Here is a 13,277-nt window from a genome sequence, read left to right on the forward strand (position 1 = left end):
CAGTGGATCAAGGAAAACATCAAAAAGTACCTTGACCCAAATGAAAATGGAAACACTTATGGGATGCATTAAAAAATGGTTCTAAGAGAAGAGTTTATAGCAACAAATGCCTGTGTTAAAAAAGAGAGAGAGGGGGGGGGGAGGGGGAGAGAGATCTTGCTTGGCCAAGGTGGTTCAATAGTTGAGTGTCAACCCATGAACCAAGAGGTTACCAGTTTGATTCCTGTTCAGGGCACATCCCTGGATTGCAGGCTCCATCCCCAGTACAGGGCATGCAGGAGGCAGCTTATCAGTGATTCTCATCATTGATGTTCCTATCTCTTCCTCTTCCTCTCCGAAATCAATAAAAACCTGGGAAAGAAGGAAGGAGAGAGAGGAGGGGTTAAGGGGGTGAGAGGGGGAAAGAGAAAGGGAGAGGGAGAAAATAGAAAGAAAAAGGAAGAAGAAAAAGAGGAAGAGGAAGAGGAAGTTTTGTGGTACCAGAGGAAGGGAGCAGGGGAGGAATGGGTGAAGGTGGTCAAAGGGTACAAACTTCTAGTTATAAGATGAACAAATTCTGGAAACATACGATATACCATGGTGTCTATAGTTAACACTGTGTTATGTATTTGAAAGTTGCTAAAAAGGTAGATCTTAAAAGTTCTCAGCACAAAATAAAAATTACCTGTGAGATAATAACTAACCTTATGGTTATTTCACTATATATATATATATATATATATATATATATATATATATATACATACACACACACACATACACACACACACATACACACACACACACACACACACACACTAGAATTTGAATGATGTCTGGTCAAGACATATACTAATAAGTTAATGGTAGTAAAGCCATTTTTTACTTAGCACTTTGAAATTTAGAAAACAGTTTATTTATAAATATTATTTGGTCTTAACTCTGAATAGACTAAGACCCAGACAGCAGTTGAATGACTAAACCCAGGCTCAGCAGATGGCTAACTAAGCCTATTCAAAACCCAGTGCTCTTTGGAATGGCCTCTCAGCCTTCTCTTTTCTAAGTTTGATGCAGCAATTTTTCCAAAGTCCCTCCTCACACTTCCTCCCTCAAACCCCGTACTCCTCGGCACCATTTCCCATTTCTGAGCTACATTATCTCCACTAGTGAGAGAGAAATAAAATAAAGAAAGGTATTTATTTAAGATAAAAAGTTCTTCTTTCCCTGTTTCCACCCAGTTTAAATTTTGTGGAAATTACCAAATTATTAAATCAAACCATGTTGATGGCAAAGACAATAATCCCTTTCAAAAGAAGTTTCTGCAGTAAATGGAGATCATCAAGAATGCAAAAGGGAATAAAAACAGAGCCACCTCTGAAACGGGGGCAGGCAGGGGGGAATTGCAGGAGGCAGTTGCAGTTTGTTTGCTTGGACCTGGTAATTAGCTGTGAGGTTATCTAAGGAAACCCTTTATGTTTAAAGCAGGGAAAATACATTTTGGGTTTTTTTGTTTTATTTTTTGTGTTTATTTTTGGGGGGTGAGGGGTGGGGGGAGGGCTGAGATCAAGCAGGATGTCTGATAAGGAGAGGATAAAGGTTTCCTCAGGACCAGACTTCTGATTTCAGCTGGTTTTGCTGAATTGAACAAAGGAAGCAGATTCTTCAATGAAGATACAGCTCCTAATTAGCATGGAAGTGAATAGGATGCTGATGCATATAATCACTGCTTGGGGGAAATAATCAAACCCCAAGACAGCCCATATTTTTTTTTTCTGCCTTGGTGACTTGTCTGTGCAGTAAATAATTAGCTTCTTGATTTTTAAAGAGGTTGACATTTGGAAAGCTTCTGCAAATAGTGTTTTCCCTCTCCGTTTTCATTTATGCATTTAGTTTACTATTCAGTTGCCCTGAGACTGCCTGGTCTGCACAGCAATTTTCTTCTAGTATATATAGAATGGTATGGAATGATCTGCTCTGTATTTATGTCCTGTAAGTACAGAAAACCCTTAGGATATGCAGTTTTGAGTACGTGGTATGTTCCCCCTCAAGTTGATATCTGTTCTTGAAGCATGCTGTCCTTGATTAGAGTCGAGCACAAAATAAAAAGCTTAAAAAGGAGAGAATAAATTCAAATTTTTAACACTGGATAAGGTTGTTAAACAAGTTTTGTAAAGAACCGGTTTTTTCCACAAGAGAAGTTCTTAGGATAAAATAAATGAGAAAACAATATCACGTGAATTTTGTAAGTCCACGTAGATATACATTGATCAATTAATCAACTTGTAAATAAAACATATCTATCCTTATATAAATGCCTAAGACAAAATGATGAATACCAAAATATTTTCTCTACTTGATAAATTATGGGTAATTTTGGTTGCCTTCATATTTTCTAGAGGGAACATGCATTACTTTTATTTTTTTAATATTTTTTATTTATTTTCCACAGAGAAGAAAGGAGAGGGACAGAGAGTTAGAAACATCGATGAGAGAGAAACATCAACCAGCTGCCTCCTGCACACCCCCCACCAGGGATGTACCCGCAACCAACGAACATGCCCTTGACCAGAATCAAACCTGGGACCCTTGAGTCCACAGACCAACGCGCCATTCACTGAGCCAAACTGGCTTTGGATGCATTACTTTATCATCCAGAAAAAGATACATTGTTTTCATAGAAAGAGAAATATGAGCAGAAGGTAGAGACCTTTGTCCTTAATGTAGCCAAGATAAATTAAAATGTTATGAAACAAAACAAAATTAGAACAAACTTATTTGGTCAGGAACCTAAACCTTTTTTAACATAAAGTAAATAATATTTAATCTGCATCTTTACAAAAGAACATCAAAGTGATGCTCAATAAGTTACATAGCTATTTTCTAAAAACACTGCCAAAAAACTCAAGATAAAACAGTAGGAATAATATTTTAACCAATGTTACTCAAAATTAAAAATAAAGTCATCTATGCACTGGCCCGTATGGCTTAGCTGGTTAAGCATCATCCCATGCACCTAAAGGTCACTGTTCCATTCCCAGGCCAGGCACCCACCAGGGTTTTGGGTTCCATCTCGAGTAGGAGGCTTATAGGAGGCATCCAATCAATGTTTTGCTCTCACATCAATGTTTCTCTCTCTCCCCCTCCCTCTCCAAAATTCAATAAAAACATCTTTTAAAAAATAAGTTCCCAGGCCTCTTGCTCAGAGTTGCTGGTACAGTTGGTCATGAGCAGGGCCTGCAATTTTAAAAATAGAGTCATCTGTCTCTTAAATATATTTGAATTGCTGACTTTTACAGTAGGATTTCTACAGACAATTAGATGGGCCTTTCTAGGCATTCCTTCCCTGAGCAGCTTTGTGCTCCGCCCTCTGTGTAGCAGTATAGTGGGGAGCATGTGACATATATCTCTTCTAACTTTGAGTTTGAAATGCTTGGGAGATCCTAACCTGAAGCAAGCCAGGGAAGTGAAGTGAGCTACGTAACTTGCAGGGCCCAGTGAAGAAAAGATTAAAATATGGAATCCCTGGCTCTAAAACTGAGAACTTTGAGGCAGCTACAGCAGAGCAGTAAACCAAGCGCGGTGCAGCTTCCACACACCTGAAGCCAGCCCCAAAGTGAACATGTGCAGGACAGGGCTCAGAATCCTGTCTGGAAACCAAGTGCCTGACTTTCACACATTACTTAACCTCTGCCTGCTCCCAGGGCCAGCCTACATTCCTGTCAGGGGAACTTGCCACTGCCTGTGGCTCAGAGCTCTTGAGTATCAAATGCTTTCCTTTACAGAGGCCTAACAACCTGCAAGGGTAGTCTACTGGCTGGTTTACACTTACATAAGGTTTTGGCACCTACATATTTTTAAACAGTTCACTTTTCCTATTGTCATCTGTAAGATTTAGGAAATTTGTCATCAATTATAGCTCTTCCCTACTTAGAATTACATACATTTTAAATTAGTGTCACCTAAGAAATTACTTGGTACTTAGCCACTTATTTTAATCCATTTCTTAACAATATTTGCATAATTATGCATTTTAAGTGATAAAAGACAAAGAGGACAAAACTGAATTCTTTAACCATGACCCTTTGGGCTACATAGAGTGGATAAACTAATTACATAGAGATCTATTGGAGACCTGCTCTGAGCAGAACCAGTTCCAACTCAGGGCCTCCTTCATTCTTGCGAAGGAAATGAACATCCAGCAAACAATCCCTTATGATATAATAACAAAGAGTGATAAATGCTATGAAGAAAGAATGAAAATAGGTATGTAGCCAGGGAAAATGGGAGCATGGTTTAATATACAGGCACACCTCATTTTAATGTGCTTTATTGCACTTCACAAATACTATATATATATATATATATATATATATATATATATATATATGTGTGTGTGTGTGTGTGTGTGTGTGTGTGTGTGTGTGTGTGTAATATATATATATATATATATATATATATATATATATATATGTATATATTATATATATTTTTTATTATTTTTTACAAACTAAAGGTTTGTGTCAACTTTGCCAAGTAAGTCTTTTGGTGCCATTTTTCCAACAGCATTTGCTCATTCTGTGTCCCTGGGTTACATTTGGTAATTCTCACAATATGTAAAACATTTATTATATTTGTTATGGTGAGCTGTGATCAGTGATCTTCGAACTGTTGCAATCTCTTGATAAAACTTGAAATGAATGAGGAGTTGCTCTGCATGGATGAACAAAGGAAGTGGTTCCTTGAGAGGCTCTGCTCCTGCTGAAGAGTCCGTGAAGTGGGCTGAAATGATGACAAAGGATTTAGAAAGTTCCATAGACTTAGCTGACGAAGCAGGAGCAGGGTTTGAGAGGATGGACTCCAATCTGGAAAGTTCTACTCGGGGTAAAGTGCTGTCAAACAGCGTCTGGTGCAATAAGGAAATCAGTCCTGAGAGGAAGAGTCGAGTGATGCGGCAAATGTCCATTTGTCCCGTTTAAGAAATCGCCACAGTATCTCCTGCCTTCAGCAGCCGCCACTCTGATCACTCAGCCCCTCAGTGCTAAGGAAAGTTTATGACTCACTGAAAGCTCAGGTGATGGTGAGCATGTTTTTAACCAATGAAGTATCTTTTTAATGGGTGTGCATTGTTTTTTAAACAATGCTATTGCACATCTATAGACTACAGTATAGTGTGAACATAACTTTTTATACACTGGGAAAACAAAAAATATGTGTGGCTCACTTTATTTTGATATCCATGTCATTGCAGTGATCCTGAACCAAACCTGTGATATCCCTGAGGTGTGTCTATAATGGAGAGGGCAAAGTACTGAACGAAGGCACAGCCTTTAGTAATGATGCCTCCAAGTACAGTGTGCAGACTCTTCATTGTTAAAACTTAGTTTTGTCCCATTGGGATTTTTTCTTTCATTTTTCTCTACTTCATTGTCTAAGTTCTCCATGTTGAGTCAATTCCATACATAAAAAAAAATAAAGTTTCAACACTGCTAAGATATAGACTAGGTTTTAATGCTGTAGTGCAGCGATTTTCAACCAGTGTGCCACACAAATGTTTTAAACATGCATAGTCAGACACTGACCTCTTTTCCCTTAGATTGTCAGTAAAAAATGGCAACAGCCAGCAAAACAATAGCTGTACAGGGTGAATGCATCAAATCACTATATCTATTTTTTGTCAGATTGACAAAACATATAATTTTGGTGTGCTGCAGAGTTTTAGTAATTAGTTTGTGTGTGCCATGAGATGAAAAAGGTTGAACATTGCTGCCTCCGTAGATGAAGCTTTTATTACTGCACCTTTGTTCACTCTCAGTTCTGGCAAGTTTCTGCCTGGTCCAGTCAAATGGACCAACTCTAGGGCGCTCTTTCCATTTTATATAATTTATAAAAATGTGTTATTCTAAGGAGACAAGAAAAACAGTACAATTGAAGAAAACTATACTGAGCTGAAAACCAAAAGTGAGCTTCAGTTATTTTTTTTTAATTCTTTATTGTTTAAACTATTACTTGAGTCTCCCTTTTCCCCCCATTGACCTTTCCCCCATCATCCTTGCCCCCAAGCACAAGCGCCACCACTGTCTATGTCCATTGGTTTTGCTCATATGTATGCATACAAGTCCTTTGGTTGATCTCTTACTCCCTCTTTCTTCTGCACTTCAGAAGGCATGGAGCAAGGAGGGACTGAGGGCGTGAGATGAGCTAGCTGGAGAGGAGCTCACAGAAAACCAGGGTCTTGGAAGTTCAATAGCATTGGGGGATGGGAGGACAGAGGGACACGTATGAGAAGGAAAGGGGAGAGATATTGAGAGTTAGCAGTGAATTCAGTTCCAATATCAGCTCCATTATTAAATTACAGACAAGTTCTGATTTTTAAACATCTTTAGATTCTTTTCGGATCATCAACATGTCTCTTGTAAGACATCATAAACTCATGTTGCATTTCAAATACAACTGAACAAAGAACAGCACTAATGAGAAACATTGTTGACTTGTTGCTAGTGTGAAGAAATGTCAAGCTGAATCTGTTATTGTCGCACTTTTAATGTTATTATTAATATTTATGTTCTAGATAATTGAAGAGCATTCTGTGCTTGCTGTTGTTTTCCAGATTAATGATGCCAGACAAACCCAGCTGTCTGTCTCTGGTTTTGCTCAATGAGATTCTGGCCATTCATTATTTCCTGTCCATATTTTAGGAACAGTGTACCTGTGACTGAAATCATGAAACTAATTAAAAGTCCAGTCACATGTAAATGTAGCCAGAAGGAAATATAGCTGCCTTCAAATGGAATAAAGTTGCTCAATTCTTTTATAGTTAGAAATTCAGGACATTTTCTATTCCAGTTGGTTATTTTTTATTTTCTTACATCTGTTGAGAAAGGAAAGAAAAGAAAGTAATTTTATTTTCTAGTTATTTTTTATTACACAATAAAAAAAAAGTTTAACCTAATCACAACCTAGAAGCCTAGAATTAGCCATCCTACTAAAATGTTGAAAAATGTTGCCATTACAGCACTTTATGGTATTGAAACAAGAAAGCTCTGGAGAAATGATTGTCACTGATTTTTTTTTCCTAGTGTAGTGACCTGGGAAAGTTGTTGAATGTCAAATGTCTGGCCCCATGAAGTAAACAAGAGGAAAATTCCCATTGGCAAATAGTGATGATTCTGAAGTGGCAAAAGTTTAAGTGATTTTACTGTCAAGAAAACTAATGGGACTAAAGATTTGACCTTCAAAATGTTAGATTATGGAAAAGGGAGAGAAATGTTTTGAGCAGGAATCGAAGTTTCTTTAGTAGAATCTGGATGTCTTAATGCTCTGATTTGTCCTGTGTGTATTAGATGTGGTGATTCACCCATTTATTCAGGAAACATTTTCTGAGTGCCAACAATATGCCAGTATGCGGTATACTGAATGAACACTTACATTTACATTTACAGGACAAGAAAGGATAAAAAACACAAGTGGTCTTTATCTGCAAGTTGTGTTTGTTCAATTAGGCATTTATGAGTTTGTATTTGTTCAATTAGGCATTTATGAGTTTGTTAGCTTGGTGAACATACAGTAGCTAAGAATAATACTTTTAAATGTTTCTTTAAAAATTCCTTGGCCCTGAGGGAGAAGATATTTAGCGTGGTAATATAAGTGGCTGGACTATTTTTAAAGCATACATTAACTTTTAAAAATATTTGGCAATTGATTTGTCTTTCAAAAATAAGATTTAAATGAGTTTCTGAAGGCCATCATAAAATTATAGAAAATTGGTAACAGTGAGACTTTAGAATAAACTTATTTCTGTGGTAAAAGATCCTCTCTTTTCTCCCTCCACTGCGCTCTTCGAAATAGAGCAGTCATTTTTACGACAATTTAAGGGAGAGAAACTTGCGGAACCTTTTCAAGCCCTAATAAATGCGTAATTAAGCAAAGTGTCTAGCTAGAGTGTTAGAAGTAGAAAGAATCTTAAAAATAATATATCTATTCAACATTCTGACCTCCAGAAAAGTTACAGATGCACTAGGGGGTCAAGTCTAATACTTACCCAAGTGTGGGCAGTTAACAGGACTAGATTTAGAATCCATATCTATTAGCTCCTAGTTCAAAGCTCTTTATTTTATAAGAAGCATTCATGTCTCTTCTACTGCATGCATGTTACCTGATGAGTATTTCAAACTTTACAAAGTATTAGTTGTGGGGAAAAGATGAATTTCACTTATTTTCTTCAAAATCATCTATTCCAATAAATGTTCTCTGCTCACAACTAGGTTATTGTAAAAAATGTTCTTCAGTGCCTCTCCATCATCTTATGCCTTTCTGTTGAAAATATGGACCTTGCTTCATCCCTTTTATCTCCAAAAACATCTTACTGGGTTAGTTACTTGTTGTGTTTATCAGAGTTTAAATTGTGAACTAAGACAATCTTTGCTCTAAATAATCTGACTTTTATTAACTCTTTTGGCAAAGGAACTCCAGAAGAGGGTAATTAATATCTAAATGTTTCCTCCCAGTGTTGACAAATTTTTTTTATTATTATTATTAAGCAACTAATGTTGGAGGAAAATACTAGAATTTCTATCCATTTAGTTTTTCATGTGTAAAGAACCTCTTTGTTCCTGGCTAACATTAAAAGAAGATCACTTTGATGTATGCATTGAAACACTTGTCAGAATTTTTAGATTTGCTTCTCTCTCTTGTTCCCCCTTCATTATCCTCAAATGGCACTGCCTGAAGGTGACTTATCTGATTTTAAAGTGTAAAATTGGAGGTTTAAAATGAATTCATCTACTTTTGGGGGAAATGTGCTATATTCGAGGTCACAGGACATTTTAACCTCTTATTTCTCTCCTTACCAAAGTAGGAACTCTTAATTTCATTTTCCTCTTAGATAAACAGCTGCATCTTCTAGGGTTTGTATAGATTTTCACCTTGGCCTGTGCATCAGAAATTGGCATTTTCCAAACCCGACTCTTTTTTTTAATATGCCATCCAGTTTGCACAATCTTCACTCTTCCTACAGTACTTTTCCTCTTCTTCATCCCATCTCAATCTCTATAAAGTATGTCCATGATTATGCACCAGGTGGTCACACTGCTTGTAGTGGGGGAGCCAGATTTTGAATACAAGAAGATTTACTCCAGAGGCCAAGTTCTAACATTGTCACCATATGAAAGTTATTTAAATTCCCTGGCCTCTGTCTTCTTGACAGTCAATTCAAGGTGAAATAATACCTACCTACCTGCTTCATTGAATTGAGTTAAATGACTTAACACTTATAGATAACTCCTAACAGTAAAAACCATAAAGATAATAGTGATGAAAATTTTGATGATGATGATGATGAAGATGAATGTTGATTTCTAATATGATTAATACATTGACTAACGAGGGCAGATCACCTCTAAGAGAAGCTTGTCTCCATCTATGAAAAGAAGGTTTTACCTTCCCAGTGGAGTCAGATTTCAGCTTGAAATGCAGTCAGGGCCTCTTGCCTTGTGGCTCTAAATTATCTGAGCTCAAGAGAATTGTTCTAAAGAAAAGGTCTGCAGAAAAACATGATTCTAAATGTCTACACAGAACCACTGCTACCTGTTTAATAGTCATTATCCATTGTACTGGGGCATGTAACACAGACTGGCAGAGCATGTGCCCTCAGTCTTTACAAGGTAGTTGAAGGAATCAAGAGATAATGAAAATGTACTAGTAGACACAGGTATGTGGGCACATCCCTTATCTTCTGTGTGAAGAAATACTTTACAATGGAGAAAAATACATGTCCTTAAATCAACTGAAACTCTTTTTGCAATACAGCTATTAGGGCTGCATTATACTTGGGAATAATGGGAATTTTGAATTACAAAGTTGACTTTCTCTCTGTAACATGAATGGGTATTTGAATGGAGTTAGAGAAATCCTAATGATAGCCTGAAAGTAGGAAGGCTGTCATTGCCTCTTATTCTTCTCCTTCAAGATAGCTCCAATGAGCAGGCCCATTGGACCTATTACAGTATCAAAGAAAAACTTTTTGTAGTAAGGGGCTTCATACTGGTGTCATTATGATACATTCTGAAATAGTAATTACTAAGACAATGGGGCTATTAGAGGCAATTCTACCTTAGAATGTGGTGATTGCTTGGGCAATCTGAGGTTTGGTTAGTTGTGCTTCAAATCATTAAATCAGGAAGCATTTTAAATAGAAAATGGACAATTGACCAGAAAAATTTAAACAATTATAAGACTTATCAGTTTATCTTTTCAATGTTCAATGTTATCATCTCTTTGTGGGAAAGTATTTATATTAATATTCAATTGTCCCTAGGAAAGATTCAAATAGGAACCTGGGACTTCTCAATAATTTTGCTTTTCCAAGAAATATTTTTGTCAAGTATTTTTGTGTATGTGTATATATTTATAAACATACATACTAGTACATGTGTATATAGTAAAATTTTGTGTGTGTATATATGTATATATTAATATACATAATATACATATGTATTAATATACATATATGTGTATATAGTAATATCTAAAAGACAAAAATAATAATTTAGTCAATCAATCCTACATTAGCTTTGGTTATCTCTGATTTTTAAAAATCACATTTATCAAATTATTAGGGTTCCCTGAAGAAGCATTTCTTGTTTGAGTAGAGATGATAGTAAAGATTATGTTGTTATTTTTACATACAGCTAGTTTCTAATTATTTTTATGGTCTCTAAAGTCTGAGAAATGGTGTTTTAATTCTCACTTTTTAAAAATTTTTAAATCACGTGACAGGTAGATTTCTGAGAGGCATTATTAAAGTCTCTCAACATGATGTTTGACTTTGTACACTTATTAATTTTTGCTTTTCATATTTGAAAAGCTGTTTTATGTTTAGGATTTTTATATCTTTGTAGATTGAACCTTTTTATCTATATTGAAAATATCTTTTAGTCCTGTTTAATATTCTTTGCCATGAATTCTATTTTACCTTATATTAATGTTTCTTTACTTCCTTCTTACCAGTCTGATACATATTTTTAAACCCACTTCTTGCAATAACTCTGTGTCATTTAGTTTTCAATATGTTTGCTGCAAGCAGGCATTCTTTTGTTTCTATTTTTCTTATTTCCTGTGATGCAGGAGTCTCTACATTATAAACAGGGAATTTTATCCATTTGAATGTATTGTGATAACTCGTGTTTGAAATCATAATTTTCTTATTTTGTTTTCATTTTTTTTCCTCCTAATGTAGTTCAAGAATCTTATTTCTAGTCCTATAGGAGTTCTAGTATCTTTAGATGATCTGTCAATATCTGTAACCTTCCCCAATTAAGATAAGAACATTAACATGTTTTTAACTTTCTTTCTACAGCCTTCCTCACTCCCCATTCTTGTTTGATCCAGGTTTAAATAATCTGGGATCTCATTCAGTGCTATTATATTTTTACGTTGTACATCAATTATAGTTTTCTGTGTTTAATCTGTTACTTTATTCATCACTATTTTTCATAGTCAATTTTCTTTTCCTTAGAGTCATGTTTTGTTTTGCCAGGGTACAAACCTATGCCACTTTCAAGAAAAAGACTAGGTTAGGTAGGCATAAAATTAAAGATTCAAAAACAGTTTCCATCTGAATTTTGAATATATTCTTCCATTACATTCAGGGCTCTTGAAGAAAGAAATCCTATTAAATTGATTATCTTTCTCTTCTTTTTAAGTCACTTGTCTGCTCTGCCTAGAAGCCTGTACGAGTTCATATTTATCCTTGCTTTCCGAAATATCCACATAATATGTGAGTCAAGTCTCTTCAGTCACTCTTCCTGGCACTCACAGGATCCTTTTCACCCAAAGACTTAGGACTCCTAAGCTATGATATAGTAATTAAATTATTTACTTTATATCTATTACATATATATATATATATATATATATATATATATATATATATATATAATCCAGTAAAACAGGTGCTGGAGCCCTAACCGGTTTGGCTCAGTGGATAGAGCATCAGTTTGTGGACTGAAAGGTCCCAGGTTCGATTCCTGTCAAGGGCATGTGCCTTGGTTGTGGGTGCATCGCTGGTGGGGGGTGTGCAGGAGGCAGCTGATCGATGATTCTCTCTCATTGATGTTTCTAGCTCTCTATCCCTCTTTCTTCCTCTCTGTAAAAAATGAATAAAATTATATATATATATATATATATATATATATATATATATATATATATATACACACACACACACACACACACACACACACACACACACTACTCTGTTGTGCTTGCTTTGGCAGCACACATACTAACATTGGAAAAATAAAGAAGATTAGCATGGGCCCTGGGTAAGGATGACACACAAATTCTTGAAGCATTCTATATATTTTTTTAAAAACCATCCTCATTGTTCTCTTACCACAAATATTTTAAAACCCAGAATATTAGTCACTGATTGTTCCTTAATTGGTTCTTCTGACCTATTTCTTAGCTTTGATCTCAGAAAATGCGGAACTGTTTCATATCCATCATACTTAGGAAAATTGTTCTGCAAGAATGTATATCTTTACAAGTAACTTTCTTTTAACGTATTTGTACCAGAACCATATAATTTTCTAAGACTAATATTCTTTCAAAAATATGATAGATCATAAATGTATGATTGCTCTGAAGGTATTAAATAAGTCTGGCATTTAGCTATCTCTATTATTAAAAAAAGCAAAAACAAAAAAAACCTTGGCCGTGACGCTGCCACACCATAACGACCAAAAGCCTGGTCACCAAGAGACTGTGCGCGGGTGGGCGGGGTTGTGTGCATGGCAAGGCACCCGCGGGAGGGTGGGGACTTGACTCTGGGTCTTGCCTCCCACCAGGCGCGGTGGGCATCAGCCTGAGTTCTGCCCGCAAAGCGGGTCTGGGTCTCACACAGTATCGCGCACTGGGTCTCTAGTTGTAAATACTTTCACAGAATAGAAAATGTGAATATTCTGAAATATGACACACAGAGATTGATTTGCATGAAACACACACATTCACAGGTTAGAACACCACCTGAAAAGCAAATGAAGAGATAAATTGTTCAGCATTACTTGCCCATTACAGACTCATCAATCCCCAATATGTGGTTTTAAGTGTAATTTGTAATGCGAAGTGAGGGATCTCTCTGTGATATGTTCAGGAAATATTTATTAAGGACCTGTGATGAACCAAGTGCTTCAGATACTTTATCTCACGAGGAATTTAAAGCTAAAATGCTTTTGCCATAAAAGAACTTATATATATGCAAGATCACGATAATTATTATTTCTTCAACGGTCATATGGGGC

At 36.1% G+C, this 13,277-nt stretch overlaps 1 protein-coding gene and 1 non-coding gene across 6 annotated transcripts in view; both read left to right on the forward strand.

Moving 5' to 3' along the window:
- Window positions 1–13,277, forward strand: part of DLGAP1 (DLG associated protein 1) — a 572,027-nt gene that overhangs the window by 223,311 nt on the left and 335,439 nt on the right. The window lies entirely within an intron of this gene.
- LOC118708623 lies at window positions 12,236–12,340 on the forward strand. Its single transcript, XR_004984676.1, has one exon. It is a non-coding gene; the product is annotated as a U6 spliceosomal RNA (small nuclear RNA).

Source organism: Pipistrellus kuhlii, unplaced genomic scaffold, assembly GCF_014108245.1.
Source record: "Pipistrellus kuhlii isolate mPipKuh1 unplaced genomic scaffold, mPipKuh1.p scaffold_m20_p_6, whole genome shotgun sequence".
Classification (NCBI taxonomy): Eukaryota; Metazoa; Chordata; class Mammalia; order Chiroptera; family Vespertilionidae; genus Pipistrellus; species Pipistrellus kuhlii.